A 27688-nucleotide genomic window follows, 5' to 3' on the forward strand; every position below is an offset into this window, starting at 1 on the left:
AAAGCAAAAACTGAAAATTTGGTTTATTGGACCTTTTTCAAAAAAAAAAAAAACTCCAGAATTATACTTAAATTACATGCATTTTTCCATGTTGGGATTCGATCGTAGCAATCAGGGTGTGCGGACGCGAAAACTTTTCGCTGTCACAGTTTTTCTCGGGCTTCAATAATTTTTGATGAAAAGTTGTGAAAGTTATGTGTTTCAAACGAATAGTTTTCGGCGGAAATTTTAAAAATCTTGATGGAACGCGGTGCTGATGGTGCTGGAGAAGGGCGGTTGAATCGAGGACGTGGCTCGTTCTGGGTCGGTTGCGGAACTGGCATGGAACGCGGTAGCTGTCGAGCATTCCCCAAAGACCAGGATGGTGGGTTCGACCGGGAAGTGCAAAATTATCGGTCCTCGATCACCGATCCCTGTCAATGTAAACATCCCGCGAACAAAAGGGAATCGGAGCCGAGGGCCATGGATTAGTTCACTGGCACCGGTTAATGTGGAACGCAGTCGCAGCAAGGAGGTTCAGTTGCCGCAGCGACAGAAGCTTGGAAAAATCCTACAAAAGAAGGACGACGGAGCGGATTACGAGTGGAGCGGTGACAAGCGGAAGCAGCCCAAGCGGGAACCGGCCTTTTTGAGCGGGTACCAGCCCCCGTTTGACGAAGACGATTGAAGATAAGCTGGTTTTGAAGAATTTGTTGACTGGTGAGCTCGTTCTTTTTATAAGACCACAATTCTTTCATTTATTCTGACATACATACACATCATTCAAGACAAAACCGGTAAGGTGTTTACAAGGAGCAGCCGTGGCTGACTGGTTACGGTGTTCGCTTTGCGAATGATCCTGGGTTCGATGCCCATCTGCTCCCAACGAGAAAGTTTAAGACTCAGAAATACTTGAAATTCTTTAATATGAACGAAAAAATCAAAGTCGCTCGGGTGGGGTTCGATCCCCCGTCCTTTGTATTGGTAAGCAAAAATGCTAACCACTACGCCATCACGGCTGCTTGGTGAGCTATGACTGGAATAAGGAATACTGTTACTACCACATATATACGCGCTGGGCCTTTGTCCACTTGGCAAGGGTACGGAAGTTCTAAATAACGTTTGAATCCGATTGATGCAAACGTTCTTCAGGGCGGGGCTTGTCGATTCAAGCTGAGGTACCTCGCGCACGGCTAGTCTGCGTAGAAATGGGTCGCCAAAGCTCGGCATAGCTAACACCATCCAAATGCCTATGCGAGTTGCATGTGTAGAATGTAAAAATTCTAAAATACATGGAAACAACTCAATTTGTAAGAAGCGACCGTGTGGTCCCGTTTGAATGGTTGCACACACACACACACACAATTACATGCATTTTTCCATGTTAGTTACTTACTCAGCTTACGTTAATGTAAAATTACCTCGAAAAAAAATTTAATATTCAAATTCAACCTTTAAACTTTGTAGCCTTCTAAAATTCAGCTATATTTTTACTTTGTAGTAAAATTTCTTATGATGGTAGCCAGAGTTCCGAAATATATTCTATTGAATAAAGCACAGTATGAATAATTTGGAAGCCATTTCGTAATCATAATCGTACCTCATAGATTTTTTAAGCTATGAAAAACTTTAACCACTGAAAATTTCAGACAGAATTGCCAAACATTCATTATTTTTCTTTAAAAAAAAACATTTATTTTTCGTTTTCTTTTTCTATAAGATAGGATTTTCAGTCAGCCATTTCACATTTTGATAGTACGACTTGAAGATCTACCGCTTCAACTCCATTTATAGGGCTAAGTTTTTTACAACCATTCCTCCATAATTTTATCGGCAATTAGCAAATAAACATGCACAGAGGCAAACTGCCTCTTCATTTTGGGATCCTTCTTCGGGCATCCCCAGCAGCATCCGCCGTCGGCCCAGTAATAGACATACTAACGTGCAGACAGCACATGCTGAAGGGACCATATAGCTCAACACAGTGAAAAGTATTTCAAAGATTGAGGAAAAACCTCGTGTCTAGTGAAAAAGTTTAATTAGGCTAAAGAAATATGTGAATTTACATGTTTTCAATTGTAAAATGTAAAAATACATAAAAATGAATGTAATTTTACACAATTTTCACAGTGCAGCTTTGCAGTCGATGAGTACAAGAACGTGCATCGCAACGCACCGAAAGAAGAAAACGCGTGAATTGCTTGTCGTACATGATCTTCCCCACCGACGGGTTCGCCGTCGTTCCTCCCTAGCGCTAAACAAGACAAGTGCGGTCCTCCCCGAAAAAAAAATGGCACGGATTCGGATTCTGCCAACAAACGTCGTTGTCGTCTGCGGTGGCGATTCGAGAGACACTGACGTTGTGACGTCGTAGACAGTGGAACGTACATTAGCACTGACTGAATGGGAGTATTCAAAATATGCGGATCGCGTCGTTCTTTGGCTCCTTCTTTTTTTATTGACTCATCCACTTTCTCCGTTGCTGCTCAACTTGATGGTTGAGGGCAGTGGTGCTCATCCGCTTGGTTTCAAGTGAGTTGCTCTCGATCACCCAGTAACTCACGAGCGAACGAGTGAACTCTTTGACATTTCGAAAGACAGTAAGCAAGAGAGCAAATCTCGTTCTACGCCTATAAAGAGAGCCGCGCTCTCGCTCACTGTCTTGTCTCACGCTCTTGGCCAGTATGGGTCAACAACTCGCTCAAAAATTTTAGTAATTTTGGACTCAACGTTTGGGCACCACTGACCTCCACTCGTGTCAGCCGAAAATGGTTCTGAAGGCTGGCAGCCTGACTGCGTCGGAATTTCCCTGACGAGCTGTTGCTGTTGTTTCGACGACGACGTTTACTTGGGTTAGCTCTCCGAGATTTGCTGCATCTACCGCTCGAGATTGTCTGCAAACATGTATTTTTATTCAAGTCGCTGCGAAAGGTTGACTTGACGACGACGGTGATTTGTGATCCGTGTAATGTGCGAACATATTAGTAGCATGCTCACACAACCTGGCAGGTCTCCCCCGGTAGCGATGCTACTAAACATTTTATGATGAGGGAAGACTTATGATGCCTGCTGCTGCTCACTGATGAGAACTATTATTTCGGGGCCGAGATGGATGCGTTGGACGTGGCCTTTTCGACATTCGCGTAAGTGAGCGCAAATTGATGGCGCGCAATGAGCCGGAGGTTTAATGAACCGTTGACACGGGCCGGGGCAGCAGATTGATGTGTGGGAGTGAGCTAAATACCTGCGCCGGCAAGATCGTAAACTGCGGGAACTGACCTCCGTTGGGTGGTTTTGGGTTAGGTTGATGTGGTTTATTAGGATCGGAGCATTTAGGATGGTAACGTTTCGTGATGCAGGAAATTGAGCACGTTTCGGGAGATTGCTTGGGCTTGAAGGAGAACATGTCTTCATTCCAATGTGCATATTTTGTTAAAATTCTAAAAGTTTTGCAAACTTCTAACGAAATGACTTATCAAGAGTTGATGCTTCACACCAACCACATTTATGAACTCTGATTTTTCCCCAGAAAACCTCTAAAATCTCCCATTTCGCCATGCAATAAAATTCCAAACTAAAAAAGTCAAACCTTTCCATAAAGCCAACCACACGCAAGCATCTTGATGAAATTAATCTCCACATCCGAAAAACCCTCCTCCCAAAAGGCCACACTAATCTTGCCCACTCATCGTAAAAGACGACAGTGCATTTAATAACGATAAAAATCCCTGTAATTTGACGATCATAAATCCTGCTTCAGCAAAACGCTCCCCAACTCATCGACCTCCAAACCTTTTGTCTTTGCTGCGCGTGTGAACCTGCTCCTCTCTAAGTAAAAGTCTCGCGCGCGCGTTGATGACCGTATCGAAGGGTCTCCCTTAAGGGGCGTTTATGACTAACATCTTTGTTTCCGCCCGTGGAGCAGCAACCTTTTGCGCGATTAAGGTGTGCGTATTAAGATATTGGAAGTCACCGTCAGTGCAACGACTGATCATCGATGGGTTTTTCGGGGGGAGCAACCTCGAAAGTGTGTAATTTTCTGGATTTCTAAGGGGGACAGCAGCGAGTCAACTGGGACCAGATTTACGACCCAAAGCAGGAATATTTTTTTGGTTTATGGTAATGGTCACGGTCGCTGGTCAAACGCCGACGGTGACCATCAGGGGATAATTTTGGCGCGCGTGACTTTGTCTTTCTCCAAAAAGAAATCATTCGAACATTAAGCCGTTATAGGTTGTAACTTGAAACTGATGCTTCGGGATGGATTTTTAATTTAATTACGCTAGCCGCCATCAAGCGATGATTTGTGGTGAGAAACTGTTTGAACAGTTGTGGGTCCTGACGGCACGGGCGAGAAAGTCAATAAAGCGAAACGTTACAAGCTATTTTCGATCCCCGGAGAAGTCGGTTGTGTGCTATAAAAAATACATATCACAAAACAACAAAGTTAAACTGGGTGTTCCGGAAGGCGAGTTCGGAACCGTACCGATCGCTGGGGCCTCAGTGGGTGTACGTGTGTATAAATAACTTGTAAGTCCTTTATGGTGGCAATTAGCGACACCATTAGCAACAATCAAGCGAGAGACCTATATGTCCAGCTTAATGCCTTGTTATTGGTGATGGAGACGTGCGTTGGACGGCGAGATGAAGACGAAGTTTAATATAGGACAATAAACCAGTATCTGAGATACAATCAAATGATATCGGATATTGCATTTAGAAACTAGGAAAACTGTTATGACTGATTAAAAGGTAAAAATCTAAATGTTTAGGCTAATCGATACAGAATTAAACAGATTCCGTGAATTTGTTTGCTGAGACATGGCCTTGCAAAGATAAAAAAAAGGAAAATTGAGGTTTTCTTAATTACCCATCGTTTTTGCCTTCCTCACCTCACTGAGGCAAGGCTATAAAATCACTCGAAAAATGAACTTCTTAAATACACCTCCTATATATACCTTCACGTATACCTATCGACTCAGAATCAAATTCAATGTCTGTGGGGATGTGTGTAGACATGATTTTTTCTACACGATTATCTCAGAACTTCCTGAACCGATTTTGGCCGGATCCGCCTTATTCTGTTCGTTCTCTATAGACTCTATTAAATTTTATTCTGTTTAGTGAAGTACTTTTAAAGTTATATGAAAAAGTTTTTTTTGTAGGGTGATTTTTGCTTAACCTCAAAAGCCTGCTTAAGCAGTGTCTGCGTCTCTTCTGGAAAAAGTCTGTATTAAATATGTTGCTGAATACATCATTTTGTCTCAACAAAGAGTTACACGAACTTTTTACTGAAATATACAACTCATAAGACATTGTTTACAAAGACTAGGGGGACAGGATGCAATTCCATCGTGCACCTAATGTTGGCATATCAGCACTTTTAAATTCAAAAAAAGCCCCCCGTTTTTTCGTTTATTTTGGAGAGTTGATTAAAAAAAGAATTGGTAAAAAAAATAATTATAAAAAATTAAATGAAAATAAAAATAAAAAAATGATCTTAAATAAATTTGTAAATACAACCTAAAATACAACATGAATGTGAGGAAGGCACCAACCAGCTTAAGGTGGATTAAGTAACGTTTTTTATCATATGATTATGAAAATTTTGTCTAACTTTCTAATCTTGTAACAACTTTTTTTTTAATTTCATTATCAATGATGTGTGAATGGGCACAAAAAACTTATTTTTAGCATTTTCAAATGTTGGGCTAGATTTAAAGATTTCAAATAATTTTATTTTTCAAATTCAAATTCGGTTTTATTGGTGAATAATCAGATACAATAAGTTCTTTTAAGGTACAAAACAGAGTTTTGGAGTTCCTTTCAGCTGTGTGTTACATCATAATCCATATTGGAACAATTGTTGCTTGTAGTTAAGAGGTTACCGAAAGTAAGAAAAAGTTAAGAAAAAAACTTACTAAAATTGCAAGGGAAAGGGGATAGAAATAGAAAAAGCTTAAAACTAGATCACAGTTTTTTATCCTTTATAGATGTGCTTAATCATCAGCTCCCCGAGGGCCAGAAATTGCTCCGCCTTGTTACGGCAGGTCCGAAACCGCGTCATCATCTCCCCGCGAGAGCAAAGAACTCCGGCAGGGTAAAGAGATCTTCCCCGGTGACTCCTTGCTGGGCCGCATCGCCGCTACCGGCAGCGACCACGCTTGCAAACGACCGCCCCCATCCAGGAGGGAACGCTGGGTTGTCCGTTGGAACCGTACACTGGCCAGCTGCAGGAACGGCTGCGCTCGTACTTCGTTGAGAAGGGTGGGATGCTGCTGCTTTCTTCTTCCTCTTTTCCTGCTCCTCTAGAAAGGACTTTCGCGCGAGGCATCCGCGGTAATTACCGGTATGGTTACCGCCACAGTTCGCGCACTTTACGCGCGACTTGGTTTGTTCTGCGTTTTCCCCCAAGTCCGCCTTTGGTGGCAGTGCGCACACCTCCGAGAGGTGTGACTCACCGCACTTCACGCAGCGGGGCCGGAGGTTGCAGTTCCGCGAGCCGTGGCCGAATTTCTGGCAACGGTGACATTGCGCTGCGTCCGTCGGATTTTTGGAGTAAAACCGCCAGTTTACCCAAAAACCGTCCAACGCCTTAGTCCGCCGCAGGTCTAGAATTTTGACGGTGCCGCGGTCGAAGTACAACAGGTACAGTGTGTGTGTACCTGTGACGGTTGTCTTCCGCGAGAGGACTTTTATGTCTCGCGGCGTTATTCCGACACCCGAGAGGTGCTCCTTGAGGACGGAGATCGGGCGGTCTTGATACCCCTGCAAGACGATCTTAACAGCGGTCTTCTGCACGGGGTCGAATGTGTAGAACTTGAAGTTTTTACGCTTCAATTTCTCCACAACCAGGTCGAAGTTCTTTTGGTCAAATGTGAACACTTGCACTGACGATTTACCTATTTTGAGGCAGTACACGAGGCCTTCCAGCTGCTCGTCAACATCGTCCGCCAACGTGTCCAAAACGAAAATTGGTGGTGGTCGTCGTTCCTTCGGAGTAATTACTTTTTTTGGCGAAATAACTTTCTTCCGTGCACGACCATCGTCGTCGTCGTCGTCGGTAGTGCTACCGTTGGTGTTGTTGTTGTTGCTTTCCTCGTCACTCAGTCTCGCGAACTTGTTACTGGTGGGAATGTTGGCGGATGTTGAAGCGCCATCGGTCGACGGATTACCGGAAGTAGCTGAACGGAGCCTTATAGGGCTGCGGCCCTGGGCACGGTAATTAGGGTGTAATAACTTGGGGTCGAATCCTTTGGCGCACACACTCCCCGGCGCGTTGGCGGTCGACGCGGCGTTGGTTTGTTTACCTTTTTGCACACGGCCGGTAGACGAACTTCGCGGGTTTTTCGAGGCCGCACTCGAACTGCCACGGCCACGGCCGGCCCTTGGCATGCTGTTGGAGCAAACTCGCGGCTAATCACGGTAAATTACGGCGAAAAATTTCGAAAAAACGATAGAGCACTGAGCACTTGACTGCTGCTTGCACTCGTGCGTACACGGAGGGAATAATTTTATTTAAACAGCCGAAAATGTCATATTTTTATAGTTTTTTTAACATTTATTCGGACCATTAGTTCCCGAGATAACGGTGATCGAAAACCGAAGTGAGATTTTTGGCTCGAGTTAAATCGACTCGAGGCTCGAGCCGAAATTCTAGTTGGGCAGCAATGAGAAAAAATATTTCTCCTGATTTTTCCTGAAATTTAGGGAATTTTCCCAAGTTTTCGATTATTTTTTATTACATGAGCTAACGTTAGCATTATTTTTGAAAATTAATAATATTTTACTATTTTGTTCTAAAAGTTATCTGTCTTGAAAATCTGTGCACTTTATCACAATTTCAATTTAGTACTTCAAGATTGAACATTTGATTTAACATAATCTAGAATTTTTTTGAAAGATAAAGTTTTATGTCCCATGAAAATAATAAAAGTAGTGTTTTTAAACCAATTTTAAGTGACAAAAACTAATTTTAAATATCAGCAATAAAAATTATCCGTTCATTATCAATTCATTGTAGTCTTCATTCATACCTACAACTTTGCCGTAGATACCAATTTTATCAAAAGAAACAGATTTTTTAATTTTCACAAACCATTTTTTGCATGAATAGCTGCCAAATTTGTATGAAAATGATATGAACAAACTAATGATGCACAATGATTTTTTTGGGCATACAGGAGGCATCCAAGCGTTTCAGCCAGATTAAAAAATTGATACACGGTAAAAAAATTTAGTCATTGAAATTTTTGTTACTGAAACTCGATTTGCAATAAAAACTATTTTATTTTATTTTAAATATATTTTAGAGGACATAAAATGTCAACTTTTCAGAAATTTTCAGGGTTGAGCTAAAAATCATTGACTGAGTTATGATTTTTTTAATCAATACTGATTTTTTCAAAAAATCGAAATATTGGTCGCAAAAATTTTTCAACGTCATTTTTCGATGTAAAATCAGTGAAATTTGGATAAAGTACACAGTTTTAAAATAATAACCATTTTTAGGTAACTTTTTTCCGCAGTTTTCAAGACTAACATTTCAAAAGGGCTAAACATTCACTATGACGCCCTTTGAAAATGTTAGTCTTGGTTTAAATTTTTTGAAAATATATAATTCGAAAAGATCGGAAAATTTCACGAATGTTTCATGTTTTAACAATGTTAATCGGACCATTAGTTGCTGAGATATCGACATTAGAAAATGGTGGGTTTTTTGGGTGAGACTTAGAAAACATCAATTTTCCTGCTCTTAAACACTTGCATGGCAATATCTCAGCAACTAAGGGTCGTATCAACAAAGTTCTTAAAAGTAAAATATAGAGAATTTTTCAACTTTTCAAAAATATTTTTTTCAATTGTGGGCAAACATGTGCACTAATTTAAAAAAATAAAAAACTGCGACTATTTTCAAAAAAATTACCTAAAAATGACTATTACTTGAAAACAGTGCACTTTATCAAAATTTCACCAAAGTAATTTTTGATTTAAAAATTGATTTTACTTCGAAAAATTGCGATTTTTTAAAAATCCGTATCGAATAAAAAATTCATAATTGAGTCAAAGATTTTTTGCTCAACCTGAAAATATCAGAAAAGTTGGCATTTTATGTCCCTAAAAAAATATTAAAAAATAAAATAGTTTTTTTTGCAACTCAAGTTTTCGTAATGAAAAATTACCATTTTTTTACCGTGTATCATTGTTTTACAGTGAAGTCCGTATCGATACCTACAACTTTGCCGAAGACACCAAATCGATCAAAAAATTCCTTCAAAAGATACAGATTTTTGAATTTTCATAAAGCATTTTTGTATGGACAGCTGCCAAATTTGTATGGACAAACTAATGATGCAAAATCGCTTCTTTGGGCATACCGAAGGCACCAAAAAAGTTTCAGTCGTACTAAAATATACAAAAAAAATCGAATGACCGAAATCTGAGAGAACATTTGTTATTATTTTTTTAAGTTACTTCTGGCAAGCAGAAAAAATCATTCCTTCATTCCATTTGAAACAGTTTGAAATCAATCCACCCAAAAATGTTCTCCACTTTTTAAGCCCTGCTGTCAATCTCAATGCTACAGCGGTTTTTGTTGTTTCCAATGATGGTCCCCGAGTTGAAAAAAAAAACATACAGCACAGAGCCGTATTGTCCAATTTCATGGTCTGGTAGATTTTCGAGGATTAATGTGCTTTCGAACTAAAATCCGGGCGCTTCATTTACTGGTGCTGTACAGAACTCGATGATGAGGGCTTTCGGGAGAGATTTTGAGAGGACAGTTTGAAGAATGGAACCAAAAACGAAGCAAAAACAACCAAATACTGAACACGTGGATCGGAGTGTGCTGTTCGATTTCGCTTTCACTTGCGATGAAGGTAGAAATTCGTTGGGAAGGTTGAAAAAATCAGGCAAAAATAACAGAATCATCCAGTAAATCCCTGTGCCAGTCAGTCTGAGCAGAATACCAGCAGCTGGTCGGTGCGTGTGTGTTGTTTCATGTTCCGTTTTTCAGGGATCAGCAACGGAAAAATAAATTACTCATCGAACATCGAACTTGAAGAGCCCCAACTCAAGGCAGAGTCAGACCTTGGTCCCTTTGATCAGCGGCTGGTTGACAGCCAAGTAAGAAGTGCAGCGCGCTACTAGCGAAAAGGATTATTTTCGATCACTTAGTCAACTATGCAGCCGCAGCTAAATCACGCAGTTTAAAAGCTACTTGATGCGCGTTGTCAGAGTGATTTGTAGTGGTGGCTTAATTGCAGCGTCTAAAAATAATCGGTTTGGGTTGCGTAAGGATGACTAATCGGAGCGGTTTTGTTGATTGTAGTAGAGATTTTAGTGTAGAACAAGTAAGGATGATAGGGATTAGATGGTACTCTTCTAATCAACCTTAGAAAATGTTCAACAACTTGTTGCAAAATAAGACAATTGACAGTTAAATCTCTCTTTCAATGCACTCCAAGAAAAACAAAAAAATACCAAAAAACCAGCATCACTTCTAGCCAACTAAAATTCAAAGAAACTTCCTGCAACAAAAAAAGAAAACTTTCACTAAACGCTTCTCGTTCAGTTGCATTTCACGGTATTTTTTATCTGTCGCTTTTCCCGTTCGTTACACTGATCCGCCTAATATTCCTCTCCGGCATTTGCGCGACTTTTGTCAGCACAAGGATCCCGTTTCCCAGGACCCAGCCAGAACTGCACCCAGCGCTCACGATGACGACGGTGTGGTGCGTCAAAGTCGACAAAGCAGAGACAACTTTTTAACCGACGACGACGAAGAAGAGTTTGTCGTTTCATTCATAAAATAACAAAAGAAGTCGAACTGGTGGTGCACACAGACTTACATACAGATATACAAGAAATGCTGGAATGTGGTAGAACGCCGATGGTTTGATAGACTGCAAGAAGCGACAATTGGAAGTTACTCGTAGTCCAACTAGCGAGTTTCGACCGTACTGAGCAAGAATGACAGCTACGGATTGGAAGCCCGCCCTCGAAGTACACACTTCAAAGAGTGCGCGCCAAAATGCGTTCATATTTTCATGCATTCTCGAACATGATCTATGGGAGCGATTCTTGAAGGAGCACTCCCGTTTGTACTACTTGTTGGGCTACCGCGGAGTCTGCATGGTTCGTTACGTTCGTGGAACCTCACAATACCGTCTTTAGTGGTAGGAAACAGATGGTATTGGTTGGAACCTGTCCCGTAAGTAGCTTGTGGGAGGCATCTTAAAAAGTTCGTTAGGAATCTCTCAAGAATTCTGGAGTGATTCTACTTGAAAGTTTCTCATCACTATAAAAGTTCATTCATAAATTAGGAATTGGAATTCATAAAACCATGACAAATTTCCAAAATATTTCCAGCAAACTGGACGTGTGAAGCACGCAGAGAAAAATAGAAAAGCCATTGAATTTATTGCCGGCTTATGGTGGTGGTATTCCAGCCGGCTTCCCCAAAAGTGACCATTAGCCGTTCGGGAAATTTATATCAATCTATTGTCCGAAATCGGTAAAACGATGTGAAGGAAGCCTGAAAAAAAGTAAGTGAGAAAGCCATCCCAGGAAATTGGTTTCCAACCATACACACTGGGACTGAATAATGTGCATCTGCTCTATTGTACTTGACTGAAACGCTTCTTCGCCGCTTCTTCAACTCCCCTGTTGTGTGTTCTGGAAGGCCTCGCATAGCGAAGCAAGCATCTTCTTCAGCCCAAGTGCATTCAGAAAATCATAAATTAGAATTATGTCACACCGAGAGAGAGTCCGGATAGATTCCGACAGACAACGACAACACAGGGCGCACTTATTGTTGTAAGGAGACACCCCTCCCCTCGGACGGCAGTGATGTCAGTTTATGAAACTGACTGCACACTGTAGTTAAGTGCTGAGTTGAGCAGTCGAGAAGGAAAAGTATCTTAAGCTTCGTTGTTGTGACTAACTGAATTGATGAAAAAGGTTGGCAGTGTTGCCAAAAATCCAATCCTCGTGGTGTGTTCTTTCCAATAACATGAACACTCTCAGCTTTCTAATTTAATGCAACCCAACAACATGCACACTTCGAGGGGGGGATGGTACTTGACAATCCGGCCTGGATGTCTCCCAGGTACTTCACCGAGACCAACCAAGAGCAGCCAGTATACTTCCAGCTGAGGTAAACATGGCCCCATGTTTCAGCAACAGAAATCTCTCCCCGGGAAAGAACGTTCTACTCTGCTGTGTGACATACCGGGCCGAGATTGTGACCTAGTGTCTCGACCTCTTCATATGTATGAAGATCTTGACGCTGCTGTGTAGAGTCACTGCCAGCATCGCTTCTATTGTTGTGACTTTTTCACTCGACCAAGTACAGGTTGGGATTTTCATGTACTAGTTTGAGAACTCTTATGGGGCGAAATCTGTACAGTCTTGAACCAAATCTTGAGAGCGCATCGTGTAGATGGGCGTCATTCTAGGCCGGGTGAAGAAGTGCTTTGACTTGTTGAAGGGGGAAATTTATCGGTTATTAGAGAGTTGAGCTGTCGTCGTTGGTGGTGATGCAGTTTTGCATATGGAGTACTCTTGAGTGACGACTTTGCTCATCAGATTGATCGGAATTTAACTACTTTTTTAGGATTTTGATTTGTGATTTTGTTTTTATTTTAATTTTAAGTGTTAGAAATATTTCAAGTCCAAAATTTTATATTTCAAGGGTTTTTTTCGAAAGGTTATAGAAGCAATGGATTCTTTTTGTTTATTGAACATTTAAAATTAAACTTTTATATTGTTTTGACTTGATCTGAAAGTTTTAAATTTATTTTATTGTGATGAGCATAATATTCCAAGATTGCTTCATATTCTAGTCTGTTGTAATATTTTTTTTTTTTCCGGAAAAATAAGAGGATTTTTTTAAATACTTAAAAATTTCAACGAAATTTTGAGTGCAATTTTTTTCAGTTTCTGCACCCAGAACTGTACATCGGCGTACGAGAGGATAAAGAGCACGATTCGGTAGTAAAATGGTACTGTGTGCGGACTGAGAGGATAAATCCCGAAATTACCGAGAGTACTTTACTCATGGGTTCATCTTCAAAAAAAGTTCATCTATCAAAAAAAAGTACCGGTACCGAGACTCGAACCCAAGACCTTCGGCATATTGAACCGTGCCTTTGCCGTATGGGCCACCATGGTTCGGTGACTAAGTGGCGGTCATTTGTCCATATAAGCCATTCAATAGGATGAACTGTTCCAATGAACGAATGAACACGCGAGAGGACTATACTCTCGCAAAATAGCACTTTCCTCACGTTTCTTTTCGTGAGGACTATCCCCTCGTTCTTTAACTTTGGGTGTGGCCTGTTATTTAAACTTTAATATTTTATTTTTTTTAATTTTTGGACCTCCTCCTCCCCCCTTGACCTTTACTAGAGTCGGATAAAAACTTTTAAAAATATTTGCATCGTCTTTAACAATAAAAAAAACTTACCAAAAGTTTCCAAAATATTTTCAGTTAAAAATTAAGGCAAATTTGATAAAACTGAAAAAAAAATCAATATAGCTAAAATTGTGAATATATTATAAATTTTCTCAGCTACTCTAAAATAGATGTTGCTTGCTCCTCAATTTCGCGTGACCATTTGCCGGTTACTTTTTCAAAAGGTCCTGTCAGCATAGGTAACCCATAGCGAATTGGAATTTTTGAAATTCCGTCGTGAAACTACTCACTTTTCCTGTCATTCTTGAACGACGAAATAGCCTACTTTTCTGTACCAAAAATAACAGAATCGAATAGCAACACTTTTCAAAATAAATGCTGAAAAGTTGAACTTTTCAGCACTTGTTTCGAAAAGAAACACATTTCAATTTTTTTGTATTTAAACGATTAATTGACAAAATACATGAAAATTTGACTTAAAATTTCACTCAGTGTGTGTTTTTTGGAATTGCAAAAAAAGTTGTATGGAACTCGTTGCAAAACTTGATTTTTTTCAGCACTCTTTGTATTTATCCAACTCGGTGAACTTCGTTGGATAAATGTACGACTCGTGCTGAAAAAATCCTCTTTTTGCAACTTGTTGCATAAACTACTATTTCAGGCATAAAAGGGTTCCAAAAAGTAAAATAAAAAAAAGTCGATTGCATCAAAATACAACATTATACACTTTGGATTTCTTTTGAAATTTTGGAAAATTCTCCAAAAAAAGTATTAAAAAAAGTAATGTTTTGAAATATTTCGAAATGTAAAATTAAATAAAATTACAAAAATTTTCTTTTTCATCCCTACTCATATTTCAGAAATTTCTTTAACCTTCTACTGCCCATATTTTTTTCGAAAATTTTTATTTGTAGGTCAATCATCTTGGGAAACTTTTGTTCTTCTCAAAACTTTACTCTTCATATTATAGTTTTTCTTGTTTCATTTTTGTACTTTAATTAGCATTTATCTTGTTCAGTTTATGTTCGTGATTGATAGTAATTGGCCTACTCAACCAACTCTTATCATAACATTTTTTCTTTCTATTTGTTTCATGTTTTACCAGTCACTTTTTCAATGTTTTGCTTGTTTTTCACATTTTCTGGTACAGAACGGCACCATGATCATTTAAATTGTATTTTTTTTACTACAAAAAATTACTGCATACTACTTTTTACTTAAAATATAGGAAATGTTCGTAAAAACACAGCCAAGGTTGACCTCTGAAAAATGTTATTTTAATAAAATATTCCCAAAGTCCAATGCTTTTTAAAGATCAAAAATTGTTTGAAAAAATGATTTTAGATTTTTTTTTTTTCGAATGATTTTTTTTAGATTAAAGCCCGTCTAGAGGTGAGGTTGGGTTTTAGAGGGTTAAAAAATAAAAAAGCAATATGAACAATGAATCTGGAGTTTTGTTTTGAAGACCATTCCATGTTTTGCTTCTTGGTTTTCTTTAAATAATCCTTACTATCGACGTATGAAAAAAATAACCTTACAATTTAAGTAGTGGAGCCTTTTCAAAAAACAAATTCTGATGTTAAAATTTCATACTTTATTTTAAAAAACTAAAAGCGTATTAGATATAAAATTCAAAGAAAAATAAAAAAATTCATCGGAGAGAATTAAATAATTACCCTTCCTAATTAATTTAACGGTCAAAGAGGTTAATTAACAGACTTTCACGATTTTCTTGGCTTTGTTACAGGTTTTAATGGTGAAATTAAATAAAAACGGATGTAAAACTGTCTATGTGAAAAACAAATGTTTCAAGCTTAAAATTCATTTATTTTTTATAACAGAATTGAAAAAATAATAGTTGGAAATGCACTAACTAGTTACAGTCATAGAAAATTTTAAATTTATTTAATGATGAGTTTATTCAATGAACATTTTTAATAATTTTTCAAAACCATGAATTAAAAAAATTCATGAATCACACCCTGTTAGAAGTTGTAATAATTGGCTTAAATGGTGATTATAATAATGATTGACGATCACTCTTTATTGTTTTGCTTTGTTAATTTCAAAATGCCAACCTGGAATATGCATTTACCGTTAATTCCGTCATTTGTTCGCGATGTTGGCTAATAATGGTTTAGCCCCGAATACAAATCAAAGCTCGTCCATTCCCCGTATTGTGATGAACTGTGCAATGGAATCTGATAAGCTCAACATATGTCATTTAAATGTCCAAAGTTTATGTGCGAGAGGTTTGAGCAAGCTTGAAGAATTTAAGCAATGTTTTACTAATAGTAAAGCGAACATAATTTGTGTTACTGAATCTTGGCTTACTGAAAAAATTGAAGATGAATTAATATCCCTTGATGGATACAAATTAGTGAGACATGATAGAAACATGCAAACTCGTGGAGGTGGTATTTGTGTGTATTTTAAAACGGGTATTAACTGCAAAATTTTGTCATGTTCCAAAAATGAATCTAATAATATAACTGAATTTATGCTTTTTGAGATGGAAATTGCAGGTGAAAAAGTTTTACTTGGTGTTTTCTATAATCCCCCGAGAGTTGATTGTGCAACTGTTCTTTCTCAAAAGCTAGCAGATCATTCTCTACATTACAATAAAATAATTTTTATAGGTGATTTCAATACTGATATCAGAAAATCTTGTACTCTTACAGACAATTTTCTAAATGTTACTGATACCTATGGATTAAGTTGCATAAATACTCTACCTACTCATTTTCATTATGGAGGAAGTTCAATGATTGATCTCCTTCTAACAAATGATCCAGATTTTGTTCTAAAATTCAATCAAGTTTCTGCTTCGTGTTTTTCGAGACATGACATAATATTCTCAACTTTAAATCTGAACACATCAAATACATCAAACTTTAGTTTATTTAGAAATTATAACAAAATTAATTTTCAAGCCTTAGATCATGCTGTGGCTTCTATAAATTGGAATCTATTGTATTCAATCACTGATTCTGAGATTGCTCTTGATTTCTTTAATGTAAATATTAAACAACTTTTTGAAAATTTTGTTCCTTTATGTAAATATATACCAAGAAAAAACCCATGGTTCAACAATGACATACTCAAAGCTATGATTGAAAGGGATCTGGCTTATGGCTTATGGAAAGCGGATAGAAGTACTTTAAGGTTTGATGAGTTTAAAAGGCTTCGGAATAGGGTTACTAACTTAATCAATATTGCCAAATCAAAATACGTCGCTAATCGATTAAACACTGCAGAATCCAGTAAAGTTCTCTGGAAGAAACTTAAAGTTATTAATGTCAAAAGTAAACAACCTCGTGTAGAGCAATTTTTGAATTCAAACAATGAAATAAATTACCATTTTAGTTCTAATTTTACGCAAGATAATACGCCTCCTCATACCTTGCTGCCAAATAACAATGGCTTTAAATTTTCAACGGTAGATATAAATGATGTTATCCTAGCGCTTAGTTCTATGAAGTCCGATGCTATCGGTCTTGACCAAATACCACTTAAATTTATTAAGCTAATATTACCTTTAATTGTAGATAAAATAACATATATTTTTAATTTAGCCATTTCTACTTCAAAATTTCCAAGAGCTTGGAAGTCAGCAAAAATTATACCAGTTAAAAAGAAACCAAGAAGTCTGGCCTTGGACAATTTGCGCCCCATTAGTATTTTACCTGCTCTTTCAAAAGCTTTTGAAAAAATTTTGAAAGCTCAAATACAAACTTATCTAAATAACTTTGATTATTTACATAGATTTCAATCTGGATTTAGATCTAAACACAGTACAACTACAGCGTTACTTAAAGTGCATGATGATATACTAAAAGTTATAGATCGCAAAGGAGTAGCACTTTTATTGTTTATAGATTTTTCCAAAGCGTTTGATCGCATTTCTCACTCTAAATTAATTAACAAACTATCATTAAAATATAACTTTTCTATAGAAGCTGCTAAACTAATTCAGTCTTATTTAACAGGAAGATCTCAATCTGTTTTGTCTGGCGGCACTTTATCTATTCCCATTGATATAATTTCTGGAGTACCTCAAGGTTCAATTCTTGGTCCAATTTTATTCTCACTTTTTATAAACGATCTTCCAACCGTTCTCAAGAATTGCATGATTCATATATTTGCTGACGACGTTCAACTGTATTTAGCTTCAAATTCTCGGCCCGTCACTGAAATGGCAAGGCTTTTAAATGATGATTTGTGTGAAATTCTCCGCTGGTCTACCCGTAATTTGTTGCCGATCAATCCTTCTAAAACCAAAGTCATGTTCATTTCTCGGAACAGAGGAGTTTCTACCCTACCTGAGATTATTTTTGAACAAAATGTTATTGAATATGTAACTGAGGCGTCTAATCTTGGAATAATAATGCAAAATAATCTTGAATGGGATTGTCATATAAATGGGCAATGTAGAAAAATCTACAACGGCCTCAGGCATCTAAGAATGACTTCAAGTATGTTGCCAATACAAACAAAGCTCAAACTGTTCAAATCTCTCCTACTTCCGCATTTTATGTATGGTGATGTACTTTTTCTTAATGCTGCAGCTAATTCTATTAATAAATTACGTGTTGCCTTAAACGCGTGTGTACGTTATGTCTATAATCTATCAAGATATGACAGGGTTTCTCACCTCCAGCATAATTTACTTGGCTGTTCTTTTAATAACTTTTATGAGCTCAGGTCATGTCTTACTCTGTTTAAAATAATTAATACTTCTACCCCTAGATATCTAGTTGATAAACTTTTAAATTCTCGCAGTACACGAACAAGAAATTATATAATACCACAGCACAGATCATCACATTACAATGAAAGCTTTTTTGTTAGGGGCGTTGCTAATTGGAACCAGCTTCCTATCTCCATTAAAAATATACATTCACCGATTGAGTTCCGAAAAGAATGCATAAACTGGTTTGGCATGAGAAATTAACAAGCGCTGTTAGTGGTTAAGTTGGCAAAGCCATATAATAAGAAGAAGAACTACACACTCTCGAACTCTAATTGTAGTAATTGAAAAGGAGCAGTCCTTACTCTACATGTATAAATAAATAATGAATTAATGAAATTGAAAAAAAAAAAAATGAGACATGAATTATAAAAGTAGAAAATAGCTATCTAGAGAGAATAGATTTTACCTGTTTTTGAACTTTTATAAGCATAGAATCAAATTCTTTTTTTTCGAAAATAAAATGGTTTGCAGGTTTGACTTGTTTTTTTTAAAGCAACTTGCATCTTTAAAGCTGATTTTTGAGAAAATGTGAATTACGAGCCTAAAATTGAAAAAGTGACAGGGTAAAAATAAAAAAAAAATACACACACAAAATATTATGACTGAACAATGGCCATTGTATCACAGATATAATGTGATTTTCTTTTTATATAGCAATAAAAATAACAAAACCTTAGCAAGATAAATGTAATAACTGCCTAGATGAGTTAAGTTTTCCAAGTACAAAAGTAGCTTAAAATGAGTTCCTAAACACGAGAAAAAATTTTGAAATCTGATTTTTTTCAGAATATTATTTTCATTGAAACAAAACTAAACCATCCTCTGAATACATTCAACAACCAATTTATTTCTTAAAATTTATGCCTCCCATTTGCCAAAATAAAAAAAAAACCCTCAACTAGCCAATTTATGCTATCCAAATCTGTTCACATTAATTCGCCACAACAGCCGTGCGTGGATATCGCGAAAGTGCGTCCATCGCGCGCGCTTATAATTAATCATAAGTAATCAGCCAACAAAACTGAACATCAAAAAACGCACATTCACAAAAATACACACACACACACGCACTTTTGCTCAGCGCAAACTTTTCGCCCAGAAGAAAAACACAGGCGGCAGAGCGGCAAATTTCTTAATCATCATCATCATCGTTGAAGTTATTAGGCATATTAATTTGTGCTGCTCATTTCGAATTGTGAGTGGGGTGGCAAGTGGGGTATTATTAATATTCTTTTAATAGTGAACTATTTTAACTTCTATCAAAATGTTGTAGTTGAAATTGCAATTTACATACTTTAATTTTTTTCAAAAAATGGTCCATTAAACCCCACTCACCTCAACTAAATTGGATTCGCTCTTCGCACATTTTTGGCGCTTCTGAAATTAATGATGATTCAAAAAGCAGAACCTTTTACCCGTAAAGAAAAAATCTGCTTGTTCTTCCGTTAAGCAGCATAAACGGCCAAGATCCAGAAAACCAGAAGAGCACAAATCGTGACCACCGAGGCTCCCCACCATGCTGAGTCACTGTGGCCAACTGGAAAGCTCCTCTTGCCCCCACAGAAAGCTTATTAGTGCGTTCTTGAAACAGCTTCACCTGGCTGCCGGGAAGCCTTTTAGACCAGACGGGAAGCCCTCTCATCGGAAAGTTAGCAGAACCAAAGCGAAGGAAAAGTCAAGAACTAATTTTGCGAAGAAATTAAAATTATCTTCCTGACACGCTGCCGCCATCACCACCGTTGACAGCGGTGAAGACGATGAAGACACACGACTCGATGTCAACGGGGATGGATTGTGGGATTAGGTGGTCAAAACTCTAAATTCTTCGAAAAAATACAATTTTAATATTTTTACAGGATTATTTTTCAAAATCCTAAATCGTGATTTTTTAAAAACCCTAAAAAAATAGATTCAAATTTTTTCATCAAATCCAACCCACCGTGCATTCTGTCGCCGACGCGCGAAGCAAATCGTGTTGACGATGATGATTAGTGCGAACGATTATGAGCTTCTGGACAAGAGTCCTGGGAACCCCGGGCCATCGGCTGTTGAGGGGTGAGGGGGGCGTTCGCTAAATTGCTTTATTTTGTTTTCATGGCTATCGCCCGCGCCGCCGTCAACGACGGACACGATCGTGACAGAAAGTTTCAAGTCTTGGCAAATTTTGGAAAGGGGTGGGGGGAGATGAGGACGGGACGGAATATCATTAGCATGATTTTATTTTTGGCCATTTTTGATAGAATCGTACTCTCAATTGAGGCGAGCCGGGAAGTCGGGGGTGGATTTAATTGTCGAGACATACGAGAAGCCGCGAAACGCGGCTGTCTTTATGGTGCGAAACAGAACCATTAGAAGACGTTATGGTGTGCGGTTTCTACTGGGTTGGTGAGCTTCTTTTGACTAGCCGAAAGGAATTGGAGCATAGTTTTGAAGGAAGATTTGAAAATCAAAGACAGTGCTAAAATTTGTTTTATTCTCCGATATCATAAAGTATCTGGAAAACTATTTTAAAAAGATATGTGTTTTTTATACTATATCTTCCAAATTTATTAAATAAAAAACACCTTTTCAAAGATCTTGTTTTAATAAAAAATAAGCTTGACAAACAATACTTTTCTGGGCTCATAAATTTCTAAACAAGCTTTTGGCGGTAGACAACACTTAGTACATGTATCTAACGAAATTCACCAAGTTGGATAAACATGACGATTGCTGACAAAATCATTTTTTGCAACAGGTTTATACAGCATTTTTGGCAATTTTTAAAAAAACCTTTTGAATAGAAAGTTAGGTTAATTCATCGTCAAATTAAAACAATATTGAAAAGTATTGTGCTCAAATAGTTCAACATCAGCACCTACTGATGAAAATTAGAACTTTCCAGCCCATGTATCGAAACGTATAAGAAATCTGTAATTTTTAGTACAGAAAAGAAGACTGTTCGAGAATGACAGAAAAATTAAGAAGTTTATCGATGGAATCGCAAAAATTCTTTTCCGCATCGATTTGAGTACTGAAAATTCAACTTTTAAGCACTTCTATCAAAAAGTTTTACTATTCGATACTGCACAGTGGTCGGAACCGCAAATCTAGCACGAATAATTTATGTCCGCTTCAGGGATGTGTTTTCGAGCTTCGATGTCTAAGATGCATTTGTAAAGAATAAAATTCTACATCTTTTGGTCAACATGTTATTAGGGTGGTCCAACAATTTATATTATTTTCAAAAACTATCTTCGCTCCTAGATGGGATGGAGGTATATTTCATCTTCAGTATTGTAGTACTAGCCATTTCAAATAACTTTGTCGAAGATACCAAATCACTTTCTCTTAATTTGTTCATTATACAGCATTTTATATGAGAATTACTAGGGTGGTCCATCAAAAAAGTGTTTTTATTGTGTATCTTTTTTGAATTGTTTTTGTTTTGTTTTTTGTTTTTTTATCCTCAGTTTGAATCAAAATCGAGGAAGTGTTTTATTTTGATTTTCAAAAAACGCGTTTTAAATAGTTAAAATGCTAGAACGGAACCCTAAAAGATAAATAAAAATCGAATTCCATACTCGATGTTAAAATATCAAAGAGTGTCAAATTTGAATTATTTCTGAGACTTTTTGAAAAAAAGTTAAAACTTATTTTTGGGTGTTTTTGGTTATTAAATTAGAATATTCTTTTTAAAGAATATACAAAATTTCCAAGAATCCCAAAGACGAAAAAATAATTAGATGATTTTCATTTCCTTTTATTTTTAACCAATTAGGCCGTTGCAAATATTTTTTGAAAAGGGGGGGGGGGGGGGTCAAGAAAATAAAAAAGTTTAAACATTGAATTTACGAGCGATGGTTGCAACATTTGAATGAACAAAGTTTTTTAAAATGCATTTTACACCTGCCCAGTTGTTTTGCAATCATTAGTTTCCAAAATACCTAAGTATTGACGAAAATTTATTTTTTTGCAAAAAAAAAAGTTTTTGCGGTGCAGTACATTGTAATTTCATAAAAAATCTAAATACTTTTAATCCAGCCCAAACATACTAAATATGATTATAAATGCAGAAAAATGCGTTTTAGATTGTTTTAAGTTAATTTGACTTCTATTTTCATAAAATTTTTGAAGATTTTTGAAAAACATATTTTTTTCCCCCTGATTTTTCGGACCAATTTTGAAGGAAGGGGGAGGGGGCGTGACATAAACTTTGAAAAATATTTTCAACGGCCTTATCAGGCTATTTACCATTTTCAAATATATTTTCATTAATTATAGAACATTTAATTTTTAAATCAACTGATTAGGTTTAAGATTGGTATATACATCTTAACTTCAAGATTTTAAAATGTTTATGAAAATTTACACCTTTATTTCAAGATATTCAAAATCCTCAAAATGTAAAAAATTAAAAAAAAAGAAATAAGAAACTGTTTCGAAAAATTTTAAGCAGGATTTGCAAAGATTAAAAAACTTGTAAGCACAACCCCATATTCCACGAGATATTTCTCTATAAAAATCATGAAATAGTTTTTTAGGAAAGTAAACTTTGTTGATTTTAATTTTTAACTGAAATATGGTTACATTAATGATGAATGATTTGTGACATGAGAACGAATAAATCAAAAAAATAATATTTAAAATATCTGGACTTATATTTAAAACTGACTCCCCTCCTTCTTAAATTTCAAAATTTCTTAAATATTCTTGTCCCAATATTCTTCGTTGATTTTCAACGCTATAAATCAAATCGAAATTTTGGACAGCTACATGAAGCCATAGCATATATTTTCAAAAGTTTATGTTCAACTTTCAAAATTGGCCCGTAAAATCATGGGACAACAATAAATCATGTTTAAGCTATTTCAAAATGTCAATGAAAACAGACGTTCAAATAACAGAAAACAATTTAAAATACATATTTTTTAGCAGTAATTAATCAAATTAATGATTTTCAGGATACTTATATTTTCATAAAGTAATTGATATTTTGCAAATTTTACGCCTTTGCACATATTGTCCAAAGTTCAAGTCGAGTATTGACTGTATAAATATTTTAATTCACAAATATTGAAAATTAGACTCAAATTTTACCCAACCCAAATCACTGCAAGCAAAATAAGGAACATGCTGTCGCTTAGCTTTATTGAAAACAAATCATTAATTCAAAAATTAAAATGAAAATATTTTTGATAAAACTTTATGAAGTTCTACTGTTTGTTTGAACAATTTTATGAAGAGAGTGCTAAAAAATTTGAAAAATTTATGCTAGATTGTGTGTTTGCCAATTTCTGCAAATAATTATAATAATTACATAATGTTCCAAATTGAATTAATCCATACACATTTCGGTACTCCACCAAAACCCCGCATCATAAATCCAGCTTAGTAAACAAACCACACAAGCAGTACACTCACACACGCATTCACAGCCCAATTTTCGCCGACCTTAAATTGCCCCACTTTCCAACAAAAACACACACATATCCACACCCGCACACAAAGCACAGCTTTTCCGGTGCTTTTCCTCCGTTTAGTAGCTCCACTGCCAAAATTTTGCACACATTTTCCGCCCCATTGGGCTTTTTCCGACGAATTTCCCCCGTTCACACAGGGTTTCACCTGTTGTGGGAGCCTGTTGGCGATGCCCAAAAAAAAAAAACGTGAAGAGCTTTCCCTCTAAGGACTCGTCGTTTAAGGGGGAAAGAAGAAAGCTCACAAGAAAAACATTAATCCCCACATAATCACCTTATAATGTCGGCAAAAATGCTGCTTATAATCTGCCGGGTTTCGTCGTCCTCGTCGTCGATTCTCGGGGTCCTCCGGAGAAAGTCCTTATTTCACTCAAACACACACACGTACAGGTGCGCCTAGTCCGGGGATCAACGTCCGCTCTCTACCTTCTCCTTCACCAGGATAATCCGTTATTGGTTTCAATCAAATTACTCTCTCCGGATGATTATCATGTTGATTGCAATCACTGCCGCTTTGGGTTCTGTTGCACACCGAACGAGCTTCCTGGGAGCACTTTATCACACATTTTGCACCTGTGAACCCACTTTCAGACCCTTCTTCTTCCCTCTTCATGAATTCATCATCATCATTATCACCTGTTCACGACCGCTCACGAATCGTGACGCTTTTGTCGCGAACGAATTTTTGCGCGATTTTTAAATTATTTTCGTGTTTTTTCCACTTGAATTGCTTGCACCTCACTTTTTTATTCGTTTTTTTTTTATTTCAATATTTTATTCCCTCACGAGGATGCACTTTCCCGGCACCTGCTGAACAACGCATTTCGCATCCTTTTCGGGGTAATTTTCAGGTTCAATTGTGCTCTCGACACTGATTCTTCACACAATCACTCAATTGAGCCGTTCTGCATCCAACTGCAGTACTTTCACATCATTAAATTTTCGTCAATTTTTCCACACAGCTTCCCGCAATTCTTCACATTCGACGAGCTTTTCCAAAGTAAATTTCCACGTCCCAAAAAACGCACCCCTTTTCAAACACCGGAAAACTCCAAACTTCGACTGACGCAGAGACCCCCCGACCAAAGTAACGTCCGATGCGAGCACACGCCAAAGAAGCACTGATGTCGAGGGGATCAGAGCAGAGCGAACGCGAACGATGCTTGTCTGGTCGTGTTCGTTTGTCGGCGTCGGAGCGGAGCTTCGCGGCTTCGGGTTCGAGCACGTTCGGGTTTGTTTTGATTTTGTTGGTGACGAAGGGAAGAAAGCAGAAGAAAGCGGTGAGCGTGAGGTTAGCCCTCGTTTTTCGGGGTGATTGCGATAGAACAGCTGTTTGTGTGAGATGAGAAATGCGTTCTTATTTCAGAAAAATAGTTTGAACATACAAATTAAAAAAATACAACGAAACAGTGATTTAAATGGGATGTCAACACATATAGGGACCATCCATAAACCACGTGGACACTTTAGGGGGGGGGGGGGGGGGGTATGGCGATTGTCCACGATCCATACAAAAAAGATTTTTTTTGTATGGACAATTGTCCACGAAGGGGGGGGGGGGGGTAATAGATTCCCAAAAAAGTGTCCACGTGGTTTATGGATGGTCCCATAAAATCAAATCGAATTTCCATGTATTTTTTTTGGACCTTTGAGTTAAATAATTTTGTAACGCAGGACAGACCACAATATATTATCAGCATTTATTAGGATTTTTAGGGAAAATTGTTGAAATTCAAGTATACAGATCCGCAAAATGACTAACGCTTTAAATATGTTATATTTTTTAAAAAGACTGGGTATAGTGTTTACGTATATTTATGAATTGAAATAAAAAAATGTCATAATAAATTATTTTTCAACAAACCTTGGGCAAATCAGGAAAAATAAAACTATTAAAGGCTGCAATTTAAGCCAATTTTTTGGCATAATGTTTTGAATGACTTCGGGTAAAACTGGAACAGAACAATACAAATAGTACAGCGATTTCCAAATTAATTGTTCAAGAATCATCTGTACCTATTCAGACTGTAGTCCGATTTTCTCCAGTTTGCGGTAGTAAGCTGGAAAATATGTGTTTTATATAAAACATGAAATTCAAAAATTATCTAAAATTTTACATTGATTGGTATCATTTTATTTGTTGTCGCTTCTTGTTTTTTGCTTTTCTAGTCCTTTTCAATAAAAAAAAGGAATATATTTATAAAAGATTTATTTAATTTGAATCAAATTGGAACAAAAAAAAACATTTTTAATTTCTTTTAGGCTACCGTCATCAGGGGTGACATTGAGTCTGGGGGGTGAGATTGGGTGATACAAATTTCAGCATTTTTGTATGACCCAATCTTATCTTCCAGACCCAATGTCACCCCTGTTGACGGTATTTAAAAACTGTTGTCCTTGTATAGATGGAAGTGTACATTATCATCAATACCATTGAGCCAATTAAATGAATTTAAGCATGAATAACATAACAAATATAATGAAAACATAGATTTTATTACTGTTTTCAAAACATCCCGGGAATTCCCGGGATTCCAAAAATATTTTTTTCCCGTTTCCCGGGAATTAAAACACTCGGGAAAATTGGACGCCCTACTGAAAATTACCAACATTTAATGAAAAATACCAACTCGGCAGATTCATCAAAATAAAATTGCCTTATTTTTGTTTAACATAATTTGTTATAAATTTGATAGTTTACTACAAATTAATGATTTTAAAAAGTTTTCAATTTTTCTAACAACTTTCCGATTGCCCCTCTACTGCCCTTTTCTTTTTTTTTCTTGTTCGGGAGATCAATAAAAAAAACATCTTTTGTTTCATGTATGTATTTCTTAATAATAAAAAAATTCAAAAAATACCTTATTTTAGGAAAATTCTCAAAAGTTCCGAAATTTTGTACAAACAAAAAACTCTAATAAAATGAATATATATACATAATTTCGTATCGTTACGAAATTGTGTGTATTTTAATTTTATTAGAGTTTTTAGTTTGTACAAAAAATCGAAAATTTGAGAATTTATTTATCTCTTCGAAAGTAAAAATACATATAAAATATCGCAAAGTTTGATACCCAGACAAAGTTTGTACTGTTTGAAACCTTTTTTTTTATTTTGAATGTTTATTTTGGTATTTTACAAAAAATTTTAAGTGAGTATACTTTAAAACTCACTACATTATTTTATAAATATATTCTGAGTAAAAGCTATAATATGTTCACAGGATTTAGTTTCAATAGGTTATTTTATTTTATTTTTAGTTGTATATTTTAACTGAGCTATCGTTGATAAAATTATCGCCACCAGAATATTTCGATTCGATTCGATTTCGATAACGTTTACGCTAACCAATATCATTATCATTACAAACTCGTTTATTTTGTCGGTAAAGTCTTTGTTTTTCATTGGCACTTTGCCAATCCTGTCTTGCCTGTGCCTGTATTTTTTCCAGGGACACAACAAAAATGACTGCTTACTTATTTTGACCAAAAATCGCTTTCCCATACTTTAAGAAGTTTCTAAATTGGGTTTTGTGTTAATTTTAAACCCGAAGTCCGCTTTGAATAGGATTTAGAGAATCGATAAAATTAGGTTTTTTAAAATTACTTTTATAATTTTGATAAATTCGATAAATATAATATTAATTGCATATATTTGAATTCATTAGTAACGATAACAAAAAAATATGTATTATCATTTTTCATTGTTTTTCTAACAGTCTTGCCCTTTTTCAATGCTTCTTATCATAACTGTGAAAATTTAAGAATTTTGGACATGTTTTCATTTTAAATTATTCTGAAAACTTTTTTATCATACAAGGCAATTCAATAAATAGTTATTGTGTGGAACTCCCCAAAATGCACTATTTTTTTACTTATGCAATATTTGTTTCTGATCTTATTTACCCCATTACTTTCCTTTGTCAAAAGAAGCTATTTGACCAAATTAGTTTAATTTTATTTGTTTTATTGCAAAATAATTTCAAAATTCAAAAAAAACAATGCATTTAGAAAAAAACAGTACAAAATTTTAAAAAAAATTAAGCTGAAACTGCTTATTACTTAAAACGGCGCTCATCTG

At 36.4% G+C, this 27688-nt stretch overlaps 1 protein-coding gene across 2 annotated transcripts in view; it reads right to left on the reverse strand.

Moving 5' to 3' along the window:
- The window catches only part of LOC120419619 (roundabout homolog 1-like), a 166035-nt gene extending 141110 nt beyond the window's left edge, over positions 1-24925 (reverse strand). The window contains exon 1 of one of the 2 annotated variants that reach the window (XM_039582373.2): positions 24637-24925. The gene's annotated coding sequence lies outside the window, so the exon portion shown is untranslated. Of the gene's footprint in view, positions 1-23882 lie in introns of both variants that reach the window. The other variant, XM_039582363.2, reaches the window with a different exon arrangement.
- Between the last annotated feature and the right edge of the window lie 2763 nt (positions 24926-27688).

The sequence above is a fragment of the Culex pipiens genome, chromosome 2 (genome assembly GCF_016801865.2).
Source record: "Culex pipiens pallens isolate TS chromosome 2, TS_CPP_V2, whole genome shotgun sequence".
NCBI lineage: Eukaryota > Metazoa > Arthropoda > Insecta > Diptera > Culicidae > Culex > Culex pipiens.